General features: G+C 55.7%; 10 non-coding genes across 10 annotated transcripts; all 10 read left to right on the top strand.

Annotated features, from left to right (window-relative positions):
• Positions 1-1,737: 1,737 nt before the first annotated feature.
• LOC117311321 (small nucleolar RNA SNORD116) lies at positions 1,738-1,829 on the top strand. Its single transcript, XR_004525535.1, has one exon. It is a non-coding gene; the product is annotated as a small nucleolar RNA SNORD116 (small nucleolar RNA).
• A 2,467-nt stretch (positions 1,830-4,296) lies between these two features.
• On the top strand, positions 4,297-4,388 carry LOC117311342 (small nucleolar RNA SNORD116). Its single transcript, XR_004525555.1, has one exon. It is a non-coding gene; the product is annotated as a small nucleolar RNA SNORD116 (small nucleolar RNA).
• Positions 4,389-6,798: 2,410 nt separating this feature from the next.
• On the top strand, positions 6,799-6,889 carry LOC117311354 (small nucleolar RNA SNORD116). The gene has a single exon (XR_004525566.1). It is a non-coding gene; the product is annotated as a small nucleolar RNA SNORD116 (small nucleolar RNA).
• Positions 6,890-9,350: 2,461 nt separating this feature from the next.
• LOC117311343 (small nucleolar RNA SNORD116) lies at positions 9,351-9,442 on the top strand. Its single transcript, XR_004525556.1, has one exon. It is a non-coding gene; the product is annotated as a small nucleolar RNA SNORD116 (small nucleolar RNA).
• A 2,408-nt stretch (positions 9,443-11,850) lies between these two features.
• On the top strand, positions 11,851-11,942 carry LOC117311322 (small nucleolar RNA SNORD116). The gene has a single exon (XR_004525536.1). It is a non-coding gene; the product is annotated as a small nucleolar RNA SNORD116 (small nucleolar RNA).
• Positions 11,943-14,407: 2,465 nt separating this feature from the next.
• On the top strand, positions 14,408-14,499 carry LOC117311344 (small nucleolar RNA SNORD116). The gene has a single exon (XR_004525557.1). It is a non-coding gene; the product is annotated as a small nucleolar RNA SNORD116 (small nucleolar RNA).
• Positions 14,500-16,903: 2,404 nt separating this feature from the next.
• Positions 16,904-16,995, top strand: LOC117311323 (small nucleolar RNA SNORD116). The gene has a single exon (XR_004525537.1). It is a non-coding gene; the product is annotated as a small nucleolar RNA SNORD116 (small nucleolar RNA).
• Positions 16,996-19,457: 2,462 nt separating this feature from the next.
• LOC117311345 (small nucleolar RNA SNORD116) lies at positions 19,458-19,549 on the top strand. Its single transcript, XR_004525558.1, has one exon. It is a non-coding gene; the product is annotated as a small nucleolar RNA SNORD116 (small nucleolar RNA).
• A 2,410-nt stretch (positions 19,550-21,959) lies between these two features.
• On the top strand, positions 21,960-22,051 carry LOC117311324 (small nucleolar RNA SNORD116). The gene has a single exon (XR_004525538.1). It is a non-coding gene; the product is annotated as a small nucleolar RNA SNORD116 (small nucleolar RNA).
• Positions 22,052-24,519: 2,468 nt separating this feature from the next.
• LOC117311365 (small nucleolar RNA SNORD116) lies at positions 24,520-24,612 on the top strand. Its single transcript, XR_004525576.1, has one exon. It is a non-coding gene; the product is annotated as a small nucleolar RNA SNORD116 (small nucleolar RNA).

Consider the following 24,612-nt stretch of genomic DNA (forward strand, 5'->3'; position numbering starts at 1 on the left):
CTAATCCCACAGGTTTACTGGTGGGTGGATAGATCGATGGTGGTCATAGGCTTCCGGGAACACTTTTGGTATTCCCTCAGGGACATTTGGAGGCAAGTGTAGAGAGGGAACACGGGAGCACATCTGTGGCGTGTCTCGCTTGTTTCCCCTCCTTGGTCAATTTACTTCATGGCGGGTCCCTGTGCCAGGGAATGGTTGCCTTCGTGGCACAGTATGGTGTCTTCTCATGGGGGCTGATTTGGAGGCCGTGGGGTGTTTTGTCCCTGTCTGTCCACGTTCTCCCTGTGTTGAAGATGTGAAGGTGTTCCTCAGTACAGCCCTGCATCGGTACTACACCCAGCCCACCTAGCAGTCCCTGAGGATTGCAGACCTTCCCGGAGGCCATTGGGCAAAACCACGCGGAAAGGGAGTCGGCTGCCAAGGAAAGGCTACAGGTTTCCGGGCCCGAGAGGATGTGTGGTGCGGGGATCTTTTCTCCTGCCACCCGCTGGTGCTTTGAGACTGTGGTGTACGGCGTGCCTGGCCACAGTCCAGAGAAGTCATACCGGTTCAGGTGTCTAGGCTGTTGGCCGGGTTCTCTTGTTGCGCGGCTGTAGGTAACACGTTGCTTCTAGAGGACCTGGGCCTCACGGTTTCACCGAGGTCACGTCACTGACGGACCCAGAGTGTGAAAGTGCCAGGCAGCACTGCAAGAGACCCAATTGCTGCAACAGTTTGCCCCGCCACGTTGGGCATCGTAATGGTTCCCATGCCATTACCTTTGTGTGTACGACAAGGGTAGGTCGTCTGTCCTAACAGCAGGCCAGGAAGTATGCCTGCTGGTGAGTCTGCCTTGATTAGCCCAGGTGTTCCTCACGTGCCCTTTGTCGTGGGTCCCTATGAGCCGCTTTTGGTGGAGGCCGTCATATTCGGCCGTGTGCCCTTCCCTTGTGGAAGATCTCTTGATCTTCCGGGCGCGTCCACTGTGTGGAGCCATGTGTGCTTAGAGTTGGTGTGTTCCCCAAAGGTCACTGGCTCTTAGTCTGAGGAGGCACAGTTGCCCTGAGCGTGTCTCAGGGTTTCCGGAAGACATCCTTTAGCTGTGATGGAGGGGAGAGTGCTCAGGAGAGGAATTGCAGGGCCCGAGGCCAGGGTGTTGTTGGACAGCGGGGCTCTTTGTCCTGATGGCGGCACGCCGTGAAGGCGTCTACGCCACATTGCTTTCACATTTACGTGCGGACACCCAGGCACGATGGGCAGCAAATGAAATGTTGAGGGGATATAGAGCACGCATCACTAGATGGTATCGCCCTTTCCCTCGGTGCGCCCGTGCACCATCCTCAGGCACGCGTGTGTTCTCTCAGTCCGAGCCAGGTGGACTGCCAGGGCCGGACTCCCAGCAGCAGAGCAGCCTGGGGCCATCCGTATCATCCATAATACCTGGTGAAGGGAGGAGGAGGAGTCTCGCGGGGGTGTTGGCGCACATTCCATGAGGATCCTGGTTTAAACCTTGTTGCGGTAAGTGGCACTTCTTTGCTAAAACCTAGAGGTTTGGCCACGGGAACTGAAAACCGGTGCTACAGCCTCATCTTCTGTCTTTTTCCTGGGGAACGTGAGCTTCGATGACCTGAGAACTGGCTGCATTTCCTGCCCCATGGCTCAGATCTGGCCGCTTCTGTATGCTGACATGATTCAGCTCACTGGCCGTCCCTTGGTGGAATCTGCAACTTTGCATGTCCGGCGTTTGAGCATGTGCTTGGATCGATGATGACCCCCACAAATGCATTCCTTGGAAATCTGAACAAAATGAGTGAGAAAACCCTACCGTCTCCTCATCGGAACTGAGGTCCAGCACGTGGCTCCCAAAAGGAAAGCAGGGAGAGGTTGAGGTTGCGTTTGCTGCCGTGTGTGTGTACAGCCACGTTGTTCGAGTGGAGGGTTGTGGCCGTCTCATGGGGAGAAGAGCCATTGGGAAAGGAGCCTGGGATGCCAATCCAGGTGGGAAGGCTAGGGACAGCGTGCCGTCTCTGGGTTCCTTGGTCGAGCCAGGACTTCTGTCCCCTGCCACGGACGAGCACGCGGCTAGGAAAGGAAGCGTGAACCGTTGGTGGTCCTATCGACTGCATTTGAGTTCTACAGGCCGCCGCCACCGGCTACTCGTTGCCTTGTGCCCTCACGGAAAGAGAAGTCTATGCTCAGGGTCAGAGCAGGATTCCTGGCCTAGGGCTGGCTCTTTGTCATGTTCTGCTTGGGAGACCAGATGCAGTTTAGGTTTCTCATGATGAGGGGAGAAATCCAATGGGCCATTGTCCCCGGGCGGTTGGCCAAGCTGATGGCTCCTCCTCGGGTTGTTTCCGGCTTGTGTGTGCTGTGTGAACAGGCTAGAAAATGCCTTAGTCAAGATAAGTCACAGCAAGCTTCTTTGGTGAGGGGTGGCTCTGGCATCTTTCCATGACACGTTGGGATCCCGGTGGAGAGGGAAGGGCAAGGCTACCTATAAAGACACATGAAATGGCTGGCTAAGCCCACATGTCTACTTGTGGGTGGACAGATTGACAGAGGCCATAGGCTTCCAGGAACACTTTTGATATCCCCTCAGGAGCATTTGGAGGCACGTGTAGAGAGGGAACACGGGAGAACTTCTGTGGACTGTCCCGCCTTTCTCCCCTCCTTGGTCGATTTACTTCATGGCGGGTCCCTATGCTAGTGAATGGTTGCCTTTGTGGCACAGTATGGTGTCTTCTCATGGGGGCTGATTTGGAGGTCGTGGGGTGTTTTGTCCCTGTCTGTCCACGTTCCCCCTGTGTTGAAGGTGTGAGGGTGTTCCTGAGTCCAGCCCAACATCTTTACTAAACCTGGCCCACATAGCGTTCCCTGAGGTTTGCAGCTCCTCCCGGAGGTCACTGGGCACAACCATGCGGAAAAAAGGGAGTCGGCTGCCAAGGAAAGGCTATAGATTTAAAGGCGGGTGAGGGTGTGTGGTGCGGGGGTCATTTTCACTGCCACGCGCTGGTGCATCCAGACTGTGGTATCCGGTGTGCCTGGCCACAGGCCAGACGAGTCATAGCGGTTCAGGTGTCTAGGCTGTTGGCTGGGTTCTCTTAATTGCATGGCTGTGGGTCACACATTGCTTCTAGAAGACCCGGGCCTCACTGTTTCTCCGAGGTCACGTCACTGACGGGCCCGGAGTGTGAATGTGCCAGGTACCACTGCAGTTGACCCCATTGGTGCAATGGTGTTCTCCGCCACAATGGGCATTGGAATGGCTCCCATGCCATTTGGTTGCAAGGGTTTCCCCACCACGTTGGGCTTCAGAATGTTTCCCATGTCGTTACCTCTGTGTGTGAACCAAGGGTAGGTCATCTGTCTTGGCAGCAGCTCAGGAAGTGTGCCTACTGGTGAGTCTCCCTTGATCAGTCCAGGTGTTCCTCACGTGCCCTTTGTCACGGTTCCCTTCGAGCTGCTTTTGATGAAGGCCGTCATATTCGGCCAAGGCCCCTTCCCTTGTGGAAGATCTCTTCCCCGTAAGAGCGTGGCACTTGTGTGGAAGAATATGTGCCAAGGGCGGGCGTGTTCCCCTAGATGGCACCGGCTCTTAGTCTGAGGGGCCACAGTTGCCCAGAGGGTGTCTCAGGGGTTTAGGAAGACATCCTTCTGCTGTGGTGGATGGGAGAGCACTCAGGAGTGGAATTGCAGTGCCCGAGACCAGGGGGATTTTGGACAGCGGTGCTCTATGTCCTGATGGCCGCACCCTCTGAAGGCGTCAGCTCTATGTTGCTTTCACGTTTCCCTGCGGACCCACAGGCAAGATCTGCAGCAAATTACATGTCGAGGGGAGACAGAGCACGCATCACTGAGGGACATCGCCCTTTCGCTCGGTGCACCCGTGCACCCTCCTATAGGACGCATGTGTTCTCTCACCCCGAGCCAGGTGGAATGCCAAGAAAGGAATTCCAGCAGCAGATCAACCTGGGACCATCTGTATAATCCCTGACACCCGGTGAAGTGAGGAGGAGGAGCCTCACAGGGGTGTTGGCCCGCATTCCATGAGGATCCTGGTTTAACCCTTGTTGCGGTAAGTAGCACCTCTTTCCTAAAACCTAGAGGTTTGACCAAGGGAACATGTGCAACGGGGCTACACCCTCACCTTCTGGCCTTTTCCATGGGAACCCGAGCTTCGATGCCCTGAGAACTGGCTGCATTTCCTTCCCCAATGGCTTTGCTTTGTTCACTGCCGTATGCTGACGTGATTCAGCTCGCTGTCCGTACCGTGGTGGAATCTGCAAGTTTGCATGTCCAGCGTTTGAGCATGTGCTTGGCTCGACGATGACTTCCACAAATGCATTCCTTGGAAATCTGAACAAAATGAGTGAGAAATCCCTGCCGTCTCCTCCTTGGAACTGAGGTCCAACACGTGGCTCCCAAAAGGAAAGTAGGGAGAGGTTCGCGTTGCATTTGCTCCCGTGGGTGTCCACAGCCACGCTGTTTAAGTTGAGGCTTGTGGCCGTCTGATGGGGAGAAGAGGCATTGGGAAAGGAGCCTGGGATGCCAATCCAGGAGGGAAGGCTAGGGAGAGCGTGCCGTCTGTGGGTTCCTTGGTCTAGCCAGGACTGCTGTCCCCTGCCACGGTTCAGCATTCGGGTAGGAGAGGAAGCGTGAGCCCTTGGTGGTCCGGTCGCCTGCCCTTGAGTTCTACAGGCCTCCGCCACCGGCTACTCGTTGCCTTGTGCCCGCAAAGAAACGGAAGTCTGTAGGCTCAGGGTCAGAGCAGGATTCCTGGCCTAGGGCAGGCTTCTTTGCCATGTTCTGCTTGGGAGACCAGATGCAGTTTAGGTTTCTCCTGATAAGGGGAGAAATCCAATGGGCCATTGCCACCGGGAGGTTGGCCAAGCTAAGGGCTCCTCCTCGGGTTGTGTCTGGCTTGTGTGTGCTGTGTGAAAGGGCTAGAAAATGCCTTAGTGAAGATAAGTCACAGCAAGCTTCTTTGGTGAGGGGTGGCTCTGGCATCTTTCCCTGACACGTTGGGATCCCGGTGGAGAGAGGAGGGCAAGGCGAATGAAGAAGACACGAGAGATGGCTGGCTAATCCCACAGGTTTACTGGTGGGTGGATAGATCGATGGTGGTCATAGGCTTCCGGGAACACTTTTGGTATTCCCTCAGGGACATTTGGAGGCAAGTGTAGAGAGGGAACACGGGAGCACATCTGTGGCGTGTCTCGCTTGTTTCCCCTCCTTGGTCAATTTACTTCATGGCGGGTCCCTGTGCCAGGGAATGGTTGCCTTCGTGGCACAGTATGGTGTCTTCTCATGGGGGCTGATTTGGAGGCCGTGGGGTGTTTTGTCCCTGTCTGTCCACGTTCTCCCTGTGTTGAAGATGTGAAGGTGTTCCTCAGTACAGCCCTGCATCGGTACTACACCCAGCCCACCTAGCAGTCCCTGAGGATTGCAGACCTTCCCGGAGGCCATTGGGCAAAACCACGCGGAAAGGGAGTCGGCTGCCAAGGAAAGGCTACAGGTTTCCGGGCCCGAGAGGATGTGTGGTGCGGGGATCTTTTCTCCTGCCACCCGCTGGTGCTTTGAGACTGTGGTGTACGGCGTGCCTGGCCACAGTCCAGAGAAGTCATACCGGTTCAGGTGTCTAGGCTGTTGGCCGGGTTCTCTTGTTGCGCGGCTGTAGGTAACACGTTGCTTCTAGAGGACCTGGGCCTCACGATTTCACCGAGGTCACGTCACTGACGGACCCAGAGTGTGAAAGTGCCAGGCAGCACTGCAAGAGACCCAATTGCTGCAACAGTTTGCCCCGCCACGTTGGGCATCGTAATGGTTCCCATGCCATTACCTTTGTGTGTACGACAAGGGTAGGTCGTCTGTCCTAACAGCAGGCCAGGAAGTATGCCTGCTGGTGAGTCTGCCTTGATTAGTCCAGGTGTTCCTCACGTGCCCTTTGTCGTGGGTCCCTATGAGCCGCTTTTGGTGGAGGCCGTCATATTCGGCCGTGTGCCCTTCCCTTGTGGAAGATCTCTTGATCTTCCGGGCACGTCCACTGTGTGGAGCCATGTGTGCTTAGAGTTGGTGTGTTCCCCAAAGGTCACTGGCTCTTAGTCTGAGGAGGCACAGTTTGCCCTGAGCGTGTCTCAGGGTTTCCGGAAGACATCCTTTAGCTGTGATGGAGGGGAGAGTGCTCAGGAGAGGAATTGCAGGGCCCGAGGCCAGGGTGTTGTTGGACAGCGGGGCTCTTTGTCCTGATGGCGGCACGCCGTGAAGGCGTCTACGCCACATTGCTTTCACATTTACGTGCGGACACCCAGGCACGATGGGCAGCAAATGAAATGTTGAGGGGATATAGAGCACGCATCACTAGATGGTATCGCCCTTTCCCTCGGTGCGCCCGTGCACCATCCTCAGGCACGCGTGTGTTCTCTCAGCCCGAGCCAGGTGGACTGCCAGGGCCGGAATCCCAGCAGCAGAGCAGCCTGGGGCCATCCGTATCATCCATAATACCTGGTGAAGGGAGGAGGAGGAGTCTCGCGGGGGTGTTGGCGCACATTCCATGAGGATCCTGGTTTAAACCTTGTTGCGGTAAGTGGCACTTCTTTGCTAAAACCTAGAGGTTTGGCCACGGGAACTGAAAACCGGTGCTACAGCCTCATCTTCTGTCTTTTTCCTGGGGAACGTGAGCTTCGATGACCTGAGAACTGGCTGCATTTCCTGCCCCATGGCTCAGATCTGGCCGCTTCTGTATGCTGACATGATTCAGCTCACTGGCCGTCCCTTGGTGGAATCTGCAACTTTGCATGTCCGGCGTTTGAGCATGTGCTTGGATCGATGATGACCCCCACAAATGCATTCCTTGGAAATCTGAACAAATGAGTGAGAAAACCCTACCGTCTCCTCATCGGAACTGAGGTCCAGCACGTGGCTCCCAAAGGAAAGTAGGGAGAGGTTGAGGTTGCGTTTGCTGCCGTGTGTGTGTACAGCCACGTTGTTCGAGTGGAGGGTTGTGGCCGTCTCATGGGGAGAAGAGCCATTGGGAAAGGAGCCTGGGATGCCAATCCAGGTGGGAAGGCTAGGGACAGCGTGCCGTCTCTGGGTTCCTTGGTCGAGCCAGGACTTCTGTCCCCTGCCACGGACGAGCACGCGGCTAGGAAAGGAAGCGTGAACCGTTGGTGGTCCTATCGACTGCATTTGAGTTCTACAGGCCGCCGCCACCGGCTACTCGTTGCCTTGTGCCCTCACGGAAAGAGAAGTCTATGCTCAGGGTCAGAGCAGGATTCCTGGCCTAGGGCTGGCTCTTTGTCATGTTCTGCTTGGGAGACCAGATGCAGTTTAGGTTTCTCATGATGAGGGGAGAAATCCAATGGGCCATTGTCCCCAGGCAGTTGGCCAAGCTGATGGCTCCTCCTCGGTTGTTTTCCGGCTTGTGTGTGCTGTGTGAACAGGCTAGAAAATGCCTTAGTCAAGATAAGTCACAGCAAGCTTCTTTGGTGAGGGTGGCTCTGGCATCTTTCCATGACACGTTGGGATCCCGGGGAGAGGGAAGGGCAAGGCTACCTATAAAGACACATGAAATGGCTGGCTAAGCCCACATGTCTACTTGTGGGTGGACAGATTGACAGAGGCCATAGGCTTCCAGGAACACTTTTGATATCCCCTCAGGAGCATTTGGAGGCACGTGTAGAGAGGGAACACGGGAGAACTTCTGTGGACTGTCCCGCCTTTCTCCCCTCCTTGGTCGATTTACTTCATGGCGGGTCCCTATGCTAGTGAATGGTTGCCTTTGTGGCCACAGTATGGTGTCTTCTCATGGGGGCTGATTTGGGAGGTCGTGGGGTGTTTTGTCCCTGTCTGTCCACGTTCCCCCTGTGTTGAAGGTGTGAGGGTGTTCCTGAGTCCAGCCCAACATCTTTACTAAACCTGGCCCACATAGCGTTCCCTGAGGTTTGCAGCTCCTCCCGGAGGTCACTGGGCACAACCATGCGGAAAAAAGGGAGTCGGCTGCCAAGGAAAGGCTATAGATTTAAAGGCGGGTGAGGGTGTGTGGTGCGGGGGTCATTTTCACTGCCACGCGCTGGTGCATCCAGACTGTGGTATCCGGTGTGCCTGGCCACAGCCAGACGAGTCATAGCGGTTCAGGTGTCTAGGCTGTTGGCTGGGTTCTCTTAATTGCATGGCTGTGGGTCACACATTGCTTCTAGAAGACCCGGGCCTCACTGTTTCTCCGAGGTCACGTCACTGACGGGCCCGGAGTGTGAATGTGCCAGGTACCACTGCAGTTGACCCCATTGGTGCAATGGTGTTCTCCGCCACAATGGGCATTGGAATGGCTCCCATGCCATTTGGTTGCAAGGGTTTCCCACCACGTTGGGCTTCAGAATGTTTCCCATGTCGTTACCTCTGTGTGTGAACCAAGGTAGGTCATCTGTCTTGGCAGCAGCTCAGGAAGTGTGCCTACTGGTGAGTCTCCCTTGATCAGTCCAGGTGTTCCTCACGTGCCCTTTGTCACGGTTCCCTTCGAGCTGCTTTTGATGAAGGCCGTCATATTCGGCCAAGGCCCCTTCCCTTGTGGAAGATCTCTTCCCCGTAAGAGCGTGGCACTTGTGTGGAAGAATATGTGCCAAGGGCGGGCGTGTTCCCCTAGATGGCACCGGCTCTTAGTCTGAGGGGCCACAGTTGCCCAGAGGGTGTCTCAGGGGTTTAGGAGACATCCTTCTGCTGTGGTGGATGGGAGAGCACTCAGGAGTGGAATTGCAGTGCCCGAGACCAGGGGATTTTGGACAGCGGTGCTCTATGTCCTGATGGCCGCACCCTCTGAAGGCGTCAGCTCTATGTTGCTTTCACGTTTCCCTGCGGACCCACAGGCAAGATCTGCAGCAAATTACATGTCGAGGGGAGACAGAGCACGCATCACTGAGGGACATCGCCCTTTCGCTCGGTGCACCCGTGCACCCTCCTATAGGACGCATGTGTTCTCTCACCCCGAGCCAGGTGGAATGCCAAGAAAGGAATTCCAGCAGCAGATCAACCTGGGACCATCTGTATAATCCCTGACACCCGGTGAAGTGAGGAGGAGGAGCCTCACAGGGGTGTTGGCCCGCATTCCATGAGGATCCTGGTTTAACCCTTGTTGCGGTAAGTAGCACCTCTTTCCTAAAACCTAGAGGTTTGACCAAGGGAACATGTGCAACGGGGCTACACCCTCACCTTCTGGCCTTTTCCATGGGAACCCGAGCTTCGATGCCCTGAGAACTGGCTGCATTTCCTTCCCCAATGGCTTTGCTTTGTTCACTGCCGTATGCTGACGTGATTCAGCTCGCTGTCCGTACCGTGGTGGAATCTGCAAGTTTGCATGTCCAGCGTTTGAGCATGTGCTTGGCTCGACGATGACTTCCACAAATGCATTCCTTGGAAATCTGAACAAAATGAGTGAGAAATCCCTGCCGTCTCCTCCTTGGAACTGAGGTCCAACACGTGGCTCCCAAAAGGAAAGTAGGGAGAGGTTCGCGTTGCATTTGCTCCCGTGGGTGTCCACAGCCACGCTGTTTAAGTTGAGGCTTGTGGCCGTCTGATGGGGAGAAGAGGCATTGGGAAAGGAGCCTGGGATGCCAATCCAGGAGGGAAGGCTAGGGAGAGCGTGCCGTCTGTGGGTTCCTTGGTCTAGCCAGGACTGCTGTCCCCTGCCACGGTTCAGCATTCGGGTAGGAGAGGAAGCGTGAGCCCTTGGTGGTCCGGTCGCCTGCCCTTGAGTTCTACAGGCCTCCGCCACCGGCTACTCGTTGCCTTGTGCCCGCAAAGAAACGGAAGTCTGTAGGCTCAGGGTCAGAGCAGGATTCCTGGCCTAGGGCAGGCTTCTTTGCCATGTTCTGCTTGGGAGACCAGATGCAGTTTAGGTTTCTCCTGATAAGGGGAGAAATCCAATGGGCCATTGCCACCGGGAGGTTGGCCAAGCTAAGGGCTCCTCCTCGGGTTGTGTCTGGCTTGTGTGTGCTGTGTGAAAGGGCTAGAAAATGCCTTAGTGAAGATAAGTCACAGCAAGCTTCTTTGGTGAGGGGTGGCTCTGGCATCTTTCCCTGACACGTTGGGATCCCGGTGGAGAGAGAGGGGCAAGGCGAATGAAGAAGACACGAGAGATGGCTGGCTAATCCCACAGGTTTACTGGTGGGTGGATAGATCGATGGTGGTCATAGGCTTCCGGGAACACTTTTGGTATTCCCTCAGGGACATTTGGAGGCAAGTGTAGAGAGGGAACACGGGAGCACATCTGTGGCGTGTCTCGCTTGTTTCCCCTCCTTGGTCAATTTACTTCATGGCGGGTCCCTGTGCCAGGGAATGGTTGCCTTCGTGGCACAGTATGGTGTCTTCTCATGGGGGCTGATTTGGAGGCCGTGGGGTGTTTTGTCCCTGTCTGTCCACGTTCTCCCTGTGTTGAAGATGTGAAGGTGTTCCTCAGTACAGCCCTGCATCGGTACTACACCCAGCCCACCTAGCAGTCCCTGAGGATTGCAGACCTTCCCGGAGGTCATTGGGCAAAACCACGCGGAAAGGGAGTCGGCTGCCAAGGAAAGGCTACAGGTTTCCGGGCCCGAGAGGATGTGTGGTGCGGGGATCTTTTCTCCTGCCACCCGCTGGTGCTTTGAGACTGTGGTGTACGGCGTGCCTGGCCACAGTCCAGAGAAGTCATACCGGTTCAGGTGTCTAGGCTGTTGGCCGGGTTCTCTTGTTGCGCGGCTGTAGGTAACACGTTGCTTCTAGAGGACCTGGGCCTCACGGTTTCACCGAGGTCACGTCACTGACGGACCCAGAGTGTGAAAGTGCCAGGCAGCACTGCAAGAGACCCAATTGCTGCAACAGTTTGCCCCGCCACGTTGGGCATCGTAATGGTTCCCATGCCATTACCTTTGTGTGTACGACAAGGGTAGGTCGTCTGTCCTAACAGCAGGCCAGGAAGTATGCCTGCTGGTGAGTCTGCCTTGATTAGCCCAGGTGTTCCTCACGTGCCCTTTGTCGTGGGTCCCTATGAGCCGCTTTTGGTGGAGGCCGTCATATTCGGCCGTGTGCCCTTCCCTTGTGGAAGATCTCTTGATCTTCCGGGCGCGTCCACTGTGTGGAGCCATGTGTGCTTAGAGTTGGTGTGTTCCCCAAAGGTCACTGGCTCTTAGTCTGAGGAGGCACAGTTGCCCTGAGCGTGTCTCAGGGTTTCCGGAAGACATCCTTTAGCTGTGATGGAGGGGAGAGTGCTCAGGAGAGGAATTGCAGGGCCCGAGGCCAGGGTGTTGTTGGACAGCGGGGCTCTTTGTCCTGATGGCGGCACGCCGTGAAGGCGTCTACGCCACATTGCTTTCACATTTACGTGCGGACACCCAGGCACGATGGGCAGCAAATGAAATGTTGAGGGGATATAGAGCACGCATCACTAGATGGTATCGCCCTTTCCCTCGGTGCGCCCGTGCACCATCCTCAGGCACGCGTGTGTTCTCTCAGCCCGAGCCAGGTGGACTGCCAGGGCCGGACTCCCAGCAGCAGAGCAGCCTGGGGCCATCCGTATCATCCATAATACCTGGTGAAGGGAGGAGGAGGAGTCTCGCGGGGTGTTGGCGCACATTCCATGAGGATCCTGGTTTAAACCTTGTTGCGGTAAGTGGCACTTCTTTGCTAAAACCTAGAGGTTTGGCCACGGGAACTGAAAACCGGTGCTACAGCCTCATCTTCTGTCTTTTTCCTGGGGAACATGAGCTTCGATGACCTGAGAACTGGCTGCATTTCCTGCCCCATGGCTCAGATCTGGCCGCTTCTGTATGCTGACATGATTCAGCTCACTGGCCGTCCCTTGGTGGAATCTGCAACTTTGCATGTCCGGCGTTTGAGCATGTGCTTGGATCGATGATGACCCCCACAAATGCATTCCTTGGAAATCTGAACAAAATGAGTGAGAAAACCCTACCGTCTCCTCATCGGAACTGAGGTCCAGCACGTGGCTCCCAAAAGGAAAGTAGGGAGAGGTTGAGGTTGCGTTTGCTGCCGTGTGTGTGTACAGCCACGTTGTTCGAGTGGAGGGTTGTGGCCGTCTCATGGGGAGAAGAGCCATTGGGAAAGGAGCCTGGGATGCCAATCCAGGTGGGAAGGCTAGGGACAGCGTGCCGTCTCTGGGTTCCTTGGTCGAGCCAGGACTTCTGTCCCCTGCCACGGACGAGCACGCGGCTAGGAAAGGAAGCGTGAACCGTTGGTGGTCCTATCGACTGCATTTGAGTTCTACAGGCCGCCGCCACCGGCTACTCGTTGCCTTGTGCCCTCACGGAAAGAGAAGTCTATGCTCAGGGTCAGAGCAGGATTCCTGGCCTAGGGCTGGCTCTTTGTCATGTTCTGCTTGGGAGACCAGATGCAGTTTAGGTTTCTCATGATGAGGGGAGAAATCCAATGGGCCATTGTCCCCGGCGGTTGGCCAAGCTGATGGCTCCTCCTCGGGTTGTTTCCGGCTTGTGTGTGCTGTGTGAACAGGCTAGAAAATGCCTTAGTCAAGATAAGTCACAGCAAGCTTCTTTGGTGAGGGGTGGCTCTGGCATCTTTCCATGACACGTTGGGATCCCGGTGGAGAGGGAAGGGCAAGGCTACCTATAAAGACACATGAAATGGCTGGCTAAGCCCACATGTCTACTTGTGGGTGGACAGATTGACAGAGGCCATAGGCTTCCAGGAACACTTTTGATATCCCCTCAGGAGCATTTGGAGGCACGTGTAGAGAGGGAACACGGGAGAACTTCTGTGGACTGTCCCGCCTTTCTCCCCTCCTTGGTCGATTTACTTCATGGCGGGTCCCTATGCTAGTGAATGGTTGCCTTTGTGGCACAGTATGGTGTCTTCTCATGGGGGCTGATTTGGAGGTCGTGGGGTGTTTTGTCCCTGTCTGTCCACGTTCCCCCTGTGTTGAAGGTGTGAGGGTGTTCCTGAGTCCAGCCCAACATCTTTACTAAACCTGGCCCACATAGCGTTCCCTGAGGTTTGCAGCTCCTCCCGGAGGTCACTGGGCACAACCATGCGGAAAAAAGGGAGTCGGCTGCCAAGGAAAGGCTATAGATTTAAAGGCGGGTGAGGGTGTGTGGTGCGGGGGTCATTTTCACTGCCACGCGCTGGTGCATCCAGACTGTGGTATCCGGTGTGCCTGGCCACAGGCCAGACGAGTCATAGCGGTTCAGGTGTCTAGGCTGTTGGCTGGGTTCTCTTAATTGCATGGCTGTGGGTCACACATTGCTTCTAGAAGACCCGGGCCTCACTGTTTCTCCGAGGTCACGTCACTGACGGGCCCGGAGTGTGAATGTGCCAGGTACCACTGCAGTTGACCCCATTGGTGCAATGGTGTTCTCCGCCACAATGGGCATTGGAATGGCTCCCATGCCATTTGGTTGCAAGGGTTTCCCCACCACGTTGGGCTTCAGAATGTTTCCCATGTCATTACCTCTGTGTGTGAACCAAGGGTAGGTCATCTGTCTTGGCAGCAGCTCAGGAAGTGTGCCTACTGGTGAGTCTCCCTTGATCAGTCCAGGTGTTCCTCACGTGCCCTTTGTCACGGTTCCCTTCGAGCTGCTTTTGATGAAGGCCGTCATATTCGGCCAAGGCCCCTCCCTTGTGGAAGATCTCTTCCCCGTAAGAGCGTGGCACTTGTGTGGAAGAATATGTGCCAAGGGCGGGCGTGTTCCCCTAGATGGCACCGGCTCTTAGTCTGAGGGGCCACAGTTGCCCAGAGGGTGTCTCAGGGGTTTAGGAAGACATCCTTCTGCTGTGGTGGATGGGAGAGCACTCAGGAGTGGAATTGCAGTGCCCGAGACCAGGGGGATTTTGGACAGCGGTGCTCTATGTCCTGATGGCCGCACCCTCTGAAGGCGTCAGCTCTATGTTGCTTTCACGTTTCCCTGCGGACCCACAGGCAAGATCTGCAGCAAATTACATGTCGAGGGGAGACAGAGCACGCATCACTGAGGGACATCGCCCTTTCGCTCGGTGCACCCGTGCACCCTCCTATAGGACGCATGTGTTCTCTCACCCCGAGCCAGGTGGAATGCCAAGAAAGGAATTCCAGCAGCAGATCAACCTGGGACCATCTGTATAATCCCTGACACCCGGTGAAGTGAGGAGGAGGAGCCTCACAGGGGTGTTGGCCCGCATTCCATGAGGATCCTGGTTTAACCCTTGTTGCGGTAAGTAGCACCTCTTTCCTAAAACCTAGAGGTTTGACCAAGGGAACATGTGCAACGGGGCTACACCCTCACCTTCTGGCCTTTTCCATGGGAACCCGAGCTTCGATGCCCTGAGAACTGGCTGCATTTCCTTCCCCAATGGCTTTGCTTTGTTCACTGCCGTATGCTGACGTGATTCAGCTCGCTGTCCGTACCGTGGTGGAATCTGCAAGTTTGCATGTCCAGCGTTTGAGCATGTGCTTGGCTCGACGATGACTTCCACAAATGCATTCCTTGGAAATCTGAACAAAATGAGTGAGAAATCCCTGCCGTCTCCTCCTTGGAACTGAGGTCCAACACGTGGCTCCCAAAAGGAAAGTAGGGAGAGGTTCGCGTTGCATTTGCTCCCGTGGGTGTCCACAGCCACGCTGTTTAAGTTGAGGCTTGTGGCCGTCTGATGGGGAGAAGAGGCATTGGGAAAGGAGCCTGGGATGCCAATCCAGGAGGGAAGGCTAGGGAGAGCGTGCCGTCTGTGGGTTCCTTGGTCTAGCCAGGACTGCTGTCCCCTGCCACGGTTCAGCATTCGGGTAGGAGAGGAAGCGTGAGCCCTTGGTGGTCCGGTCGCCTGCCCTTGAGTTCTACAGGCCTCCGCCACCGGCTACTCGTTGCCTTGTGCCCGCAAAGAAACGGAAGTCTGTAGGCTCAGGGTCAGAGCAGGATTCCTGGCCTAGGGCAGGCTTCTTTGCCATGTTCTGCTTGGGAGACCAGATGCAGTTTAGGTTTCTCCTGATAAGGGGAGAAATCCAATGGGCCATTGCCACCGGGAGGTTGGCCAAGCTAAGGGCTCCTCCTCGGGTTGTGTCTGGCTTGTGTGTGCTGTGTGAAAGGGCTAGAAAATGCCTTAGTGAAGATAAGTCACAGCAAGCTTCTTTGGTGAGGGGTGGCTCTGGCATCTTTCCCTGACACGTTGGGATCCCGGTGGAGAGAGGAGGGCAAGGCGAATGAAGAAGACACGAGAGATGGCTGGCTAATCCCACAGGTTTACTGGTGGGTGGATAGATCGATGGTGGTCATAGGCTTCCGGGAACACTTTTGGTATTCCCTCAGGGACATTTGGAGGCAAGTGTAGAGAGGGAACACGGGAGCACATCTGTGGCGTGTCTCGCTTGTTTCCCCTCCTTGGTCAATTTACTTCATGGCGGGTCCCTGTGCCAGGGAATGGTTGCCTTCGTGGCACAGTATGGTGTCTTCTCATGGGGGCTGATTTGGAGGCCGTGGGGTGTTTTGTCCCTGTCTGTCCACGTTCTCCCTGTGTTGAAGATGTGAAGGTGTTCCTCAGTACAGCCCTGCATCGGTACTACACCCAGCCCACCTAGCAGTCCCTGAGGATTGCAGACCTTCCCGGAGGTCATTGGGCAAAACCACGCGGAAAGGGAGTCGGCTGCCAAGGAAAGGCTACAGGTTTCCGGGCCCGAGAGGATGTGTGGTGCGGGGATCTTTTCTCCTGCCACCCGCTGGTGCTTTGAGACTGTGGTGTACGGCGTGCCTGGCCACAGTCCAGAGAAGTCATACCGGTTCAGGTGTCTAGGCTGTTGGCCGGGTTCTCTTGTTGCGCGGCTGTAGGTAACACGTTGCTTCTAGAGGACCTGGGCCTCACGATTTCACCGAGGTCACGTCACTGACGGACCCAGAGTGTGAAAGTGCCAGGCAGCACTGCAAGAGACCCAATTGCTGCAACAGTTTGCCCCGCCACGTTGGGCATCGTAATGGTTCCCATGCCATTACCTTTGTGTGTACGACAAGGGTAGGTCGTCTGTCCTAACAGCAGGCCAGGAAGTATGCCTGCTGGTGAGTCTGCCTTGATTAGCCCAGGTGTTCCTCACGTGCCCTTTGTCGTGGGTCCCTATGAGCCGCTTTTGGTGGGCCGTCATATTCGGCCGTGTGCCCTTCCCTTGTGGAAGATCTCTTGATCTTCCGGGCGCGTCCACTGTGTGGAGCCATGTGTGCTTAGAGTTGGTGTGTTCCCCAAAGGTCACTGGCTCTTAGTCTGAGGAGGCACAGTTGCCCTGAGCGTGTCTCAGGGTTTCCGAAGACATCCTTTAGCTGTGATGGAGGGGAGAGTGCTCAGGAGAGGAATTGCAGGGCCCGAGGCCAGGGTGTTGTTGGACAGCGGGGCTCTTTGTCCTGATGGCGGCACGCCGTGAAGGCGTCTACGCCACATTGCTTTCACATTTACGTGCGGACACCCAGGCACGATGGGCAGCAAATGAAATGTTGAGGGATATAGAGCACGCATCACTAGATGGTATCGCCCTTTCCCTCGGTGCGCCCGTGCACCATCCTCAGGCACGCGTGTGTTCTCTCAGCCCGAGCCAGGTGGACTGCCAGGGCCGGACTCCCAGCAGCAGAGCAGCCTGGGGCCATCCGTATCATCCATAATACCTGGTGAAGGGAGGAGGAGGAGTCTCGCGGGGTGTTGGCGCACATTCCATGAGGATCCTGGTTTAAACCTTGTTGCGGTAAGTGGCACTTCTTTGCTAAAACCTAGAGGTTTGGCCACGGGAACTGAAAACCGGTGCTACAGCCTCATCTTCTGTCTTTTTCCTGGGGAACATGAGCTTCGATGACCTGAGAACTGGCTGCATTTCCTGCCCCATGGCTCAGATCTGGCCGCTTCTGTATGCTGACATGATTCAGCTCACTGGCCGTCCCTTGGTGGAATCTGCAACTTTGCATGTCCGGCGTTTGAGCATGTGCTTGGATCGATGATGACCCCCACAAATGCATTCCTTGGAAATCTGAACAAAATGAGTGAGAAAACCCTACCGTCTCCTCATCGGAACTGAGGTCCAGCACGTGGCTCCCAAAAGGAATAGGGAGAGGTTGAGGTTGCGTTTGCTGCCGTGTGTGTGTACAGCCACGTTGTTCGAGTGGAGGGTTGTGGCCGTCTCATGGGGAGAAGAGCCATTGGGAAAGGAGCCTGGGATGCCAATCCAGGTGGGAAGGCTAGGGACAGCGTGCCGTCTCTGGGTTCCTTGGTCGAGCCAGGACTTCTGTCCCCTGCCACGGACGAGCACGCGGCTAGGAAAGGAAGCGTGAACCGTTGGTGGTCCTATCGACTGCATTTGAGTTCTACAGGCCGCCGCCACCGGCTACTCGTTGCCTTGTGCCCTCACGGAAAGAGAAGTCTATGCTCAGGGTCAGAGCAGGATTCCTGGCCTAGGGCTGGCTCTTTGTCATGTTCTGCTTGGGAGACCAGATGCAGTTTAGGTTTCTCATGATGAGGGGAGAAATCCAATGGGCCATTGTCCCCGGGCGGTTGGCCAAGCTGATGGCTCCTCCTCGGGTTGTTTCCGGCTTGTGTGTGCTGTGTGAACAGGCTAGAAAATGCCTTAGTCAAGATAAGTCACAGCAAGCTTCTTTGGTGAGGGGTGGCTCTGGCATCTTTCCATGACACGTTGGGATCCCGGTGGAGAGGGAAGGGCAAGGCTACCTATAAAGACACATGAAATGGCTGGCTAAGCCCACATGTCTACTTGTGGGTGGACAGATTGACAGAGGCCATAGGCTTCCAGGAACACTTTTGATATCCCCTCAGGAGCATTTGGAGGCACGTGTAGAGAGGGAACACGGGAGAACTTCTGTGGACTGTCCCGCCTTTCTCCCCTCCTTGGTCGATTTACTTCATGGCGGGTCCCTATGCTAGTGAATGGTTGCCTTTGTGGCACAGTATGGTGTCTTCTCATGGGGGCTGATTTGGAGGTCGTGGGGTGTTTTGTCCCTGTCTGTCCACGTTCCCCCTGTGTTGAAGGTGTGAGGGTGTTCCTGAGTCCAGCCCAACATCTTTACTAAACCTGGCCCACATAGCGTTCCCTGAGGTTTGCAGCTCCTCCCGGAGGTCACTGGGCACAACCATGCGGAAAAAAGGGAGTCGGCTGCCAAGGAAAGGCTATAGATTTAAAGGCGGGTGAGGGTGTGTGGTGCGGGGTCATTTTCACTGCCACGCGCTGGTGCATCCAGACTGTGGTATCCGGTGTGCCTGGCCACAGGCCAGACGAGTCATAGCGGTTCAGGTGTCTAGGCTGTTGGCTGGGTTCTCTTAATTGCATGGCTGTGGGTCACACATTGCTTCTAGAAGACCCGGGCCTCACTGTTTCTCCGAGGTCACGTCACTGACGGGCCCGGAGTGTGAATGTGCCAGGTACCACTGCAGTTGACCCCATTGGTGCAATGGTGTTCTCCGCCACAATGGGCATTGGAATGGCTCCCATGCCATTTGGTTGCAAGGGTTTCCCCACCACGTTGGGCTTCAGAATGTTTCCCATGTCATTACCTCTGTGTGTGAACCAAGGGTAGGTCATCTGTCTTGGCAGCAGCTCAGGAAGTGTGCCTACTGGTGAGTCTCCCTTGATCAGTCCAGGTGTTCCTCACGTGCCCTTTGTCACGGTTCCCTTCGAGCTGCTTTTGATGAAGGCCGTCATATTCGGCCAAGGCCCCTTCCCTTGTGGAAGATCTCTTCCCCGTAAGAGCGTGGCACTTGTGTGGAAGAATATGTGCCAAGGGCGGGCGTGTTCCCCTAGATGGCACCGGCTCTTAGTCTGAGGGGCCACAGTTGCCCAGAGGGTGTCTCAGGGGTTTAGGAACATCCTTCTGCTGTGGTGGATGGGAGAGCACTCAGGAGTGGAATTGCAGTGCCCGAGACCAGGGGGATTTTGGACAGCGGTGCTCTATGTCCTGATGGCCGCACCCTCTGAAGGCGTCAGCTCTATGTTGCTTTCACGTTTCCCTGCGGACCCACAGGCAAGATCTGCAGCAAATTACATGTCGAGGGGAGACAGAGCACGCATCACTGAGGGACATCGCCCTTTCGCTCGGTGCACCCGTGCACCCTCCTATAGGACGCATGTGTTCTCTCACCCCGAGCCAGGTGGAATGCCAAGAAAGGAATTCCAGCAGCAGATCAACCTGGGACCATCTGTATAATCCCTGACACCCGGTGAAGTGAGGAGGAGGAGCCTCACAGGGGTGTTGGCCCGCATTCCATGAGGATCCTGGTTTAACCCTTGTTGCGGTAAGTAGCACCTCTTTCCTAAAACCTAGAGGTTTGACCAAGGGAACATGTGCAACGGGGCTACACCCTCACCTTCTGGCCTTTTCCATGGGAACCCGAGCTTCGATGCCCTGAGAACTGGCTGCATTTCCTTCCCCAATGGCTTTGCTTTGTTCACTGCCGTATGCTGACGTGATTCAGCTCGCTGTCCGTACCGTGGTGGAATCTGCAAGTTTGCATGTCCAGCGTTTGAGCATGTGCTTGGCTCGACGATGACTTCCACAAATGCATTCCTTGGAAATCTGAACAAAATGAGTGAGAAATCCCTGCCGTCTCCTCCTTGGAACTGAGGTCCAACACGTGGCTCCCAAAAGGAAAGTAGGGAGAGGTTCGCGTTGCATTTGCTCCCGTGGGTGTCCACAGCCACGCTGTTTAAGTTGAGGCTTGTGGCCGTCTGATGGGGAGAAGAGGCATTGGGAAAGGAGCCTGGGATGCCAATCCAGGAGGGAAGGCTAGGGAGAGCGTGCCGTCTGTGGGTTCCTTGGTCTAGCCAGGACTGCTGTCCCCTGCCACGGTTCAGCATTCGGGTAGGAGAGGAAGCGTGAGCCCTTGGTGGTCCGGTCGCCTGCCCTTGAGTTCTACAGGCCTCCGCCACCGGCTACTCGTTGCCTTGTGCCCGCAAAGAAACGGAAGTCTGTAGGCTCAGGGTCAGAGCAGGATTCCTGGCCTAGGGCAGGCTTCTTTGCCATGTTCTGCTTGGGAGACCAGATGCAGTTTAGGTTTCTCCTGATAAGGGGAGAAATCCAATGGGCCATTGCCACCGGGAGGTTGGCCAAGCTAAGGGCTCCTCCTCGGGTTGTGTCTGGCTTGTGTGTGCTGTGTGAAAGGGCTAGAAAATGCCTTAGTGAAGATAAGTCACAGCAAGCTTCTTTGGTGAGGGGTGGCTCTGGCATCTTTCCCTGACACGTTGGGATCCCGGTGGAGAGAGGAGGGCAAGGCGAATGAAGAAGACACGAGAGATGGCTGGCTAATCCCACAGGTTTACTGGTGGGTGGATAGATCGATGGTGGTCATAGGCTTCCGGGAACACTTTTGGTATTCCCTCAGGGACATTTGGAGGCAAGTGTAGAGAGGGAACACGGGAGCACATCTGTGGCGTGTCTCGCTTGTTTCCCCTCCTTGGTCAATTTACTTCATGGCGGGTCCCTGTGCCAGGGAATGGTTGCCTTCGTGGCACAGTATGGTGTCTTCTCATGGGGGCTGATTTGGAGGCCGTGGGGTGTTTTGTCCCTGTCTGTCCACGTTCTCCCTGTGTTGAAGATGTGAAGGTGTTCCTCAGTACAGCCCTGCATCGGTACTACACCCAGCCCACCTAGCAGTCCCTGAGGATTGCAGACCTTCCCGGAGGTCATTGGGCAAAACCACGCGGAAAGGGAGTCGGCTGCCAAGGAAAGGCTACAGGTTTCCGGGCCCGAGAGGATGTGTGGTGCGGGGATCTTTTCTCCTGCCACCCGCTGGTGCTTTGAGACTGTGGTGTACGGCGTGCCTGGCCACAGTCCAGAGAAGTCATACCGGTTCAGGTGTCTAGGCTGTTGGCCGGGTTCTCTTGTTGCGCGGCTGTAGGTAACACGTTTGCTTCTAGAGGACCTGGGCCTCACGGTTTCACCGAGGTCACGTCACTGACGGACCCAGAGTGTGAAAGTGCCAGGCAGCACTGCAAGAGACCCAATTGCTGCAACAGTTTGCCCCGCCACGTTGGGCATCGTAATGGTTCCCATGCCATTACCTTTGTGTGTACGACAAGGGTAGGTCGTCTGTCCTAACAGCAGGCCAGGAAGTATGCCTGCTGGTGAGTCTGCCTTGATTAGCCCAGGTGTTCCTCACGTGCCCTTTGTCGTGGGTCCCTATGAGCCGCTTTTGGTGGAGGCCGTCATATTCGGCCGTGTGCCCTTCCCTTGTGGAAGATCTCTTGATCTTCCGGGCGCGTCCACTGTGTGGAGCCATGTGTGCTTAGAGTTGGTGTGTTCCCCAAAGGTCACTGGCTCTTAGTCTGAGGAGGCACAGTTGCCCTGAGCGTGTCTCAGGGTTTCCGGAAGACATCCTTTAGCTGTGATGGAGGGGAGAGTGCTCAGGAGAGGAATTGCAGGGCCCGAGGCCAGGGTGTTGTTGGACAGCGGGGCTCTTTGTCCTGATGGCGGCACGCCGTGAAGGCGTCTACGCCACATTGCTTTCACATTTACGTGCGGACACCCAGGCACGATGGGCAGCAAATGAAATGTTGAGGGGATATAGAGCACGCATCACTAGATGGTATCGCCCTTTCCCTCGGTGCGCCCGTGCACCATCCTCAGGCACGCGTGTGTTCTCTCAGCCCGAGCCAGGTGGACTGCCAGGGCCGGACTCCCAGCAGCAGAGCAGCCTGGGGCCATCCGTATCATCCATAATACCTGGTGAAGGGAGGAGGAGGAGTCTCGCAGGGGTGTTGGCGCACATTCCATGAGGATCCTGGTTTAAACCTTGTTGCGGTAAGTGGCACTTCTTTGCTAAAACCTAGAGGTTTGGCCACGGGAACTGAAAACCGGTGCTACAGCCTCATCTTCTGTCTTTTTCCTGGGGAACATGAGCTTCGATGACCTGAGAACTGGCTGCATTTCCTGCCCCATGGCTCAGATCTGGCCGCTTCTGTATGCTGACATGATTCAGCTCACTGGCCGTCCCTTGGTGGAATCTGCAACTTTGCATGTCCGGCGTTTGAGCATGTGCTTGGATCGATGATGACCCCCACAAATGCATTCCTTGGAAATCTGAACAAAATGAGTGAGAAAACCCTACCGTCTCCTCATCGGAACTGAGGTCCAGCACGTGGCTCCCAAAAGGAAAGTAGGGAGAGGTTGAGGTTGCGTTTGCTGCCGTGTGTGTGTACAGCCACGTTGTTCGAGTGGAGGGTTGTGGCCGTCTCATGGGGAGAAGAGCCATTGGGAAAGGAGCCTGGGATGCCAATCCAGGTGGGAAGGCTAGGGACAGCGTGCCGTCTCTGGGTTCCTTGGTCGAGCCAGGACTTCTGTCCCCTGCCACGGACGAGCACGCGGCTAGGAAAGGAAGCGTGAACCGTTGGTGGTCCTATCGACTGCATTTGAGTTCTACAGGCCGCCGCCACCGGCTACTCGTTGCCTTGTGCCCTCACGGAAAGAGAAGTCTATGCTCAGGGTCAGAGCAGGATTCCTGGCCTAGGGCTGGCTCTTTGTCATGTTCTGCTTGGGAGACCAGATGCAGTTTAGGTTTCTCATGATGAGGGGAGAAATCCAATGGGCCATTGTCCCCAGGCAGTTGGCCAAGCTGATGGCTCCTCCTCGGGTTGTTTCCGGCTTGTGTGTGCTGTGTGAACAGGCTAGAAAATGCCTTAGTCAAGATAAGTCACAGCAAGCTTCTTTGGTGAGGGGTGGCTCTGGCATCTTTCCATGACACGTTGGGATCCCGGTGGAGAGGGAAGGGCAAGGCTACCTATAAAGACACATGAAATGGCTGGCTAAGCCCACATGTCTACTTGTGGGTGGACAGATTGACAGAGGCCATAGGCTTCCAGGAACACTTTTGATATCCCCTCAGGAGCATTTGGAGGCACGTGTAGAGAGGGAACACGGGAGAACTTCTGTGGACTGTCCCGCCTTTCTCCCCTCCTTGGTCGATTTACTTCATGGCGGGTCCCTATGCTAGTGAATGGTTGCCTTTGTGGCACAGTATGGTGTCTTCTCATGGGGGCTGATTTGGAGGTCGTGGGGTGTTTTGTCCCTGTCTGTCCACGTTCCCCCTGTGTTGAAGGTGTGAGGGTGTTCCTGAGTCCAGCCCAACATCTTTACTAAACCTGGCCCACATAGCGTTCCCTGAGGTTTGCAGCTCTCTCCCGGAGGTCACTGGGCACAACCATGCGGAAAAAAGGGAGTCGGCTGCCAAGGAAAGGCTATAGATTTAAAGGCGGGTGAGGGTGTGTGGTGCGGGGGTCATTTTCACTGCCACGCGCTGGTGCATCCAGACTGTGGTATCCGGTGTGCCTGGCCACAGGCCAGACGAGTCATAGCGGTTCAGGTGTCTAGGCTGTTGGCTGGGTTCTCTTAATTGCATGGCTGTGGGTCACACATTGCTTCTAGAAGACCCGGGCCTCACTGTTTCTCCGAGGTCACGTCACTGACGGGCCCGGAGTGTGAATGTGCCAGGTACCACTGCAGTTGACCCCATTGGTGCAATGGTGTTCTCCGCCACAATGGGCATTGGAATGGCTCCCATGCCATTTGGTTGCAAGGGTTTCCCCACCACGTTGGGCTTCAGAATGTTTCCCATGTCATTACCTCTGTGTGTGAACCAAGGGTAGGTCATCTGTCTTGGCAGCAGCTCAGGAAGTGTGCCTACTGGTGAGTCTCCCTTGATCAGTCCAGGTGTTCCTCACGTGCCCTTTGTCACGGTTCCCTTCGAGCTGCTTTTGATGAAGGCCGTCATATTCGGCCAAGGCCCCTTCCCTTGTGGAAGATCTCTTCCCCGTAAGAGCGTGGCACTTGTGTGGAAGAATATGTGCCAAGGGCGGGCGTGTGTTCCCCTAGATGGCACCGGCTCTTAGTCTGAGGGGCCACAGTTGCCCAGAGGGTGTCTCAGGGTTTAGGAAGACATCCTTCTGCTGTGGTGGATGGGAGAGCACTCAGGAGTGGAATTGCAGTGCCCGAGACCAGGGGATTTTGGACAGCGGTGCTCTATGTCCTGATGGCCGCACCCTCTGAAGGCGTCAGCTCTATGTTGCTTTCACGTTTCCCTGCGGACCCACAGGCAAGATCTGCAGCAAATTACATGTCGAGGGGAGACAGAGCACGCATCACTGAGGGACATCGCCCTTTCGCTCGGTGCACCCGTGCACCCTCCTATAGGACGCATGTGTTCTCTCACCCCGAGCCAGGTGGAATGCCAAGAAAGGAATTCCAGCAGCAGATCAACCTGGGACCATCTGTATAATCCCTGACACCCGGTGAAGTGAGGAGGAGGAGCCTCACAGGGGTGTTGGCCCGCATTCCATGAGGATCCTGGTTTAACCCTTGTTGCGGTAAGTAGCACCTCTTTCCTAAAACCTAGAGGTTTGACCAAGGGAACATGTGCAACGGGGCTACACCCTCACCTTCTGGCCTTTTCCATGGGAACCCGAGCTTCGATGCCCTGAGAACTGGCTGCATTTCCTTCCCCAATGGCTTTGCTTTGTTCACTGCCGTATGCTGACGTGATTCAGCTCGCTGTCCGTACCGTGGTGGAATCTGCAAGTTTGCATGTCCAGCGTTTGAGCATGTGCTTGGCTCGACGATGACTTCCACAAATGCATTCCTTGGAAATCTGAACAAAAATGAGTGAGAAATCCCTGCCGTCTCCTCCTTGGAACTGAGGTCC

This window comes from Tursiops truncatus, chromosome 2 (genome assembly GCF_011762595.2).
Source record: "Tursiops truncatus isolate mTurTru1 chromosome 2, mTurTru1.mat.Y, whole genome shotgun sequence".
NCBI lineage: Eukaryota > Metazoa > Chordata > Mammalia > Artiodactyla > Delphinidae > Tursiops > Tursiops truncatus.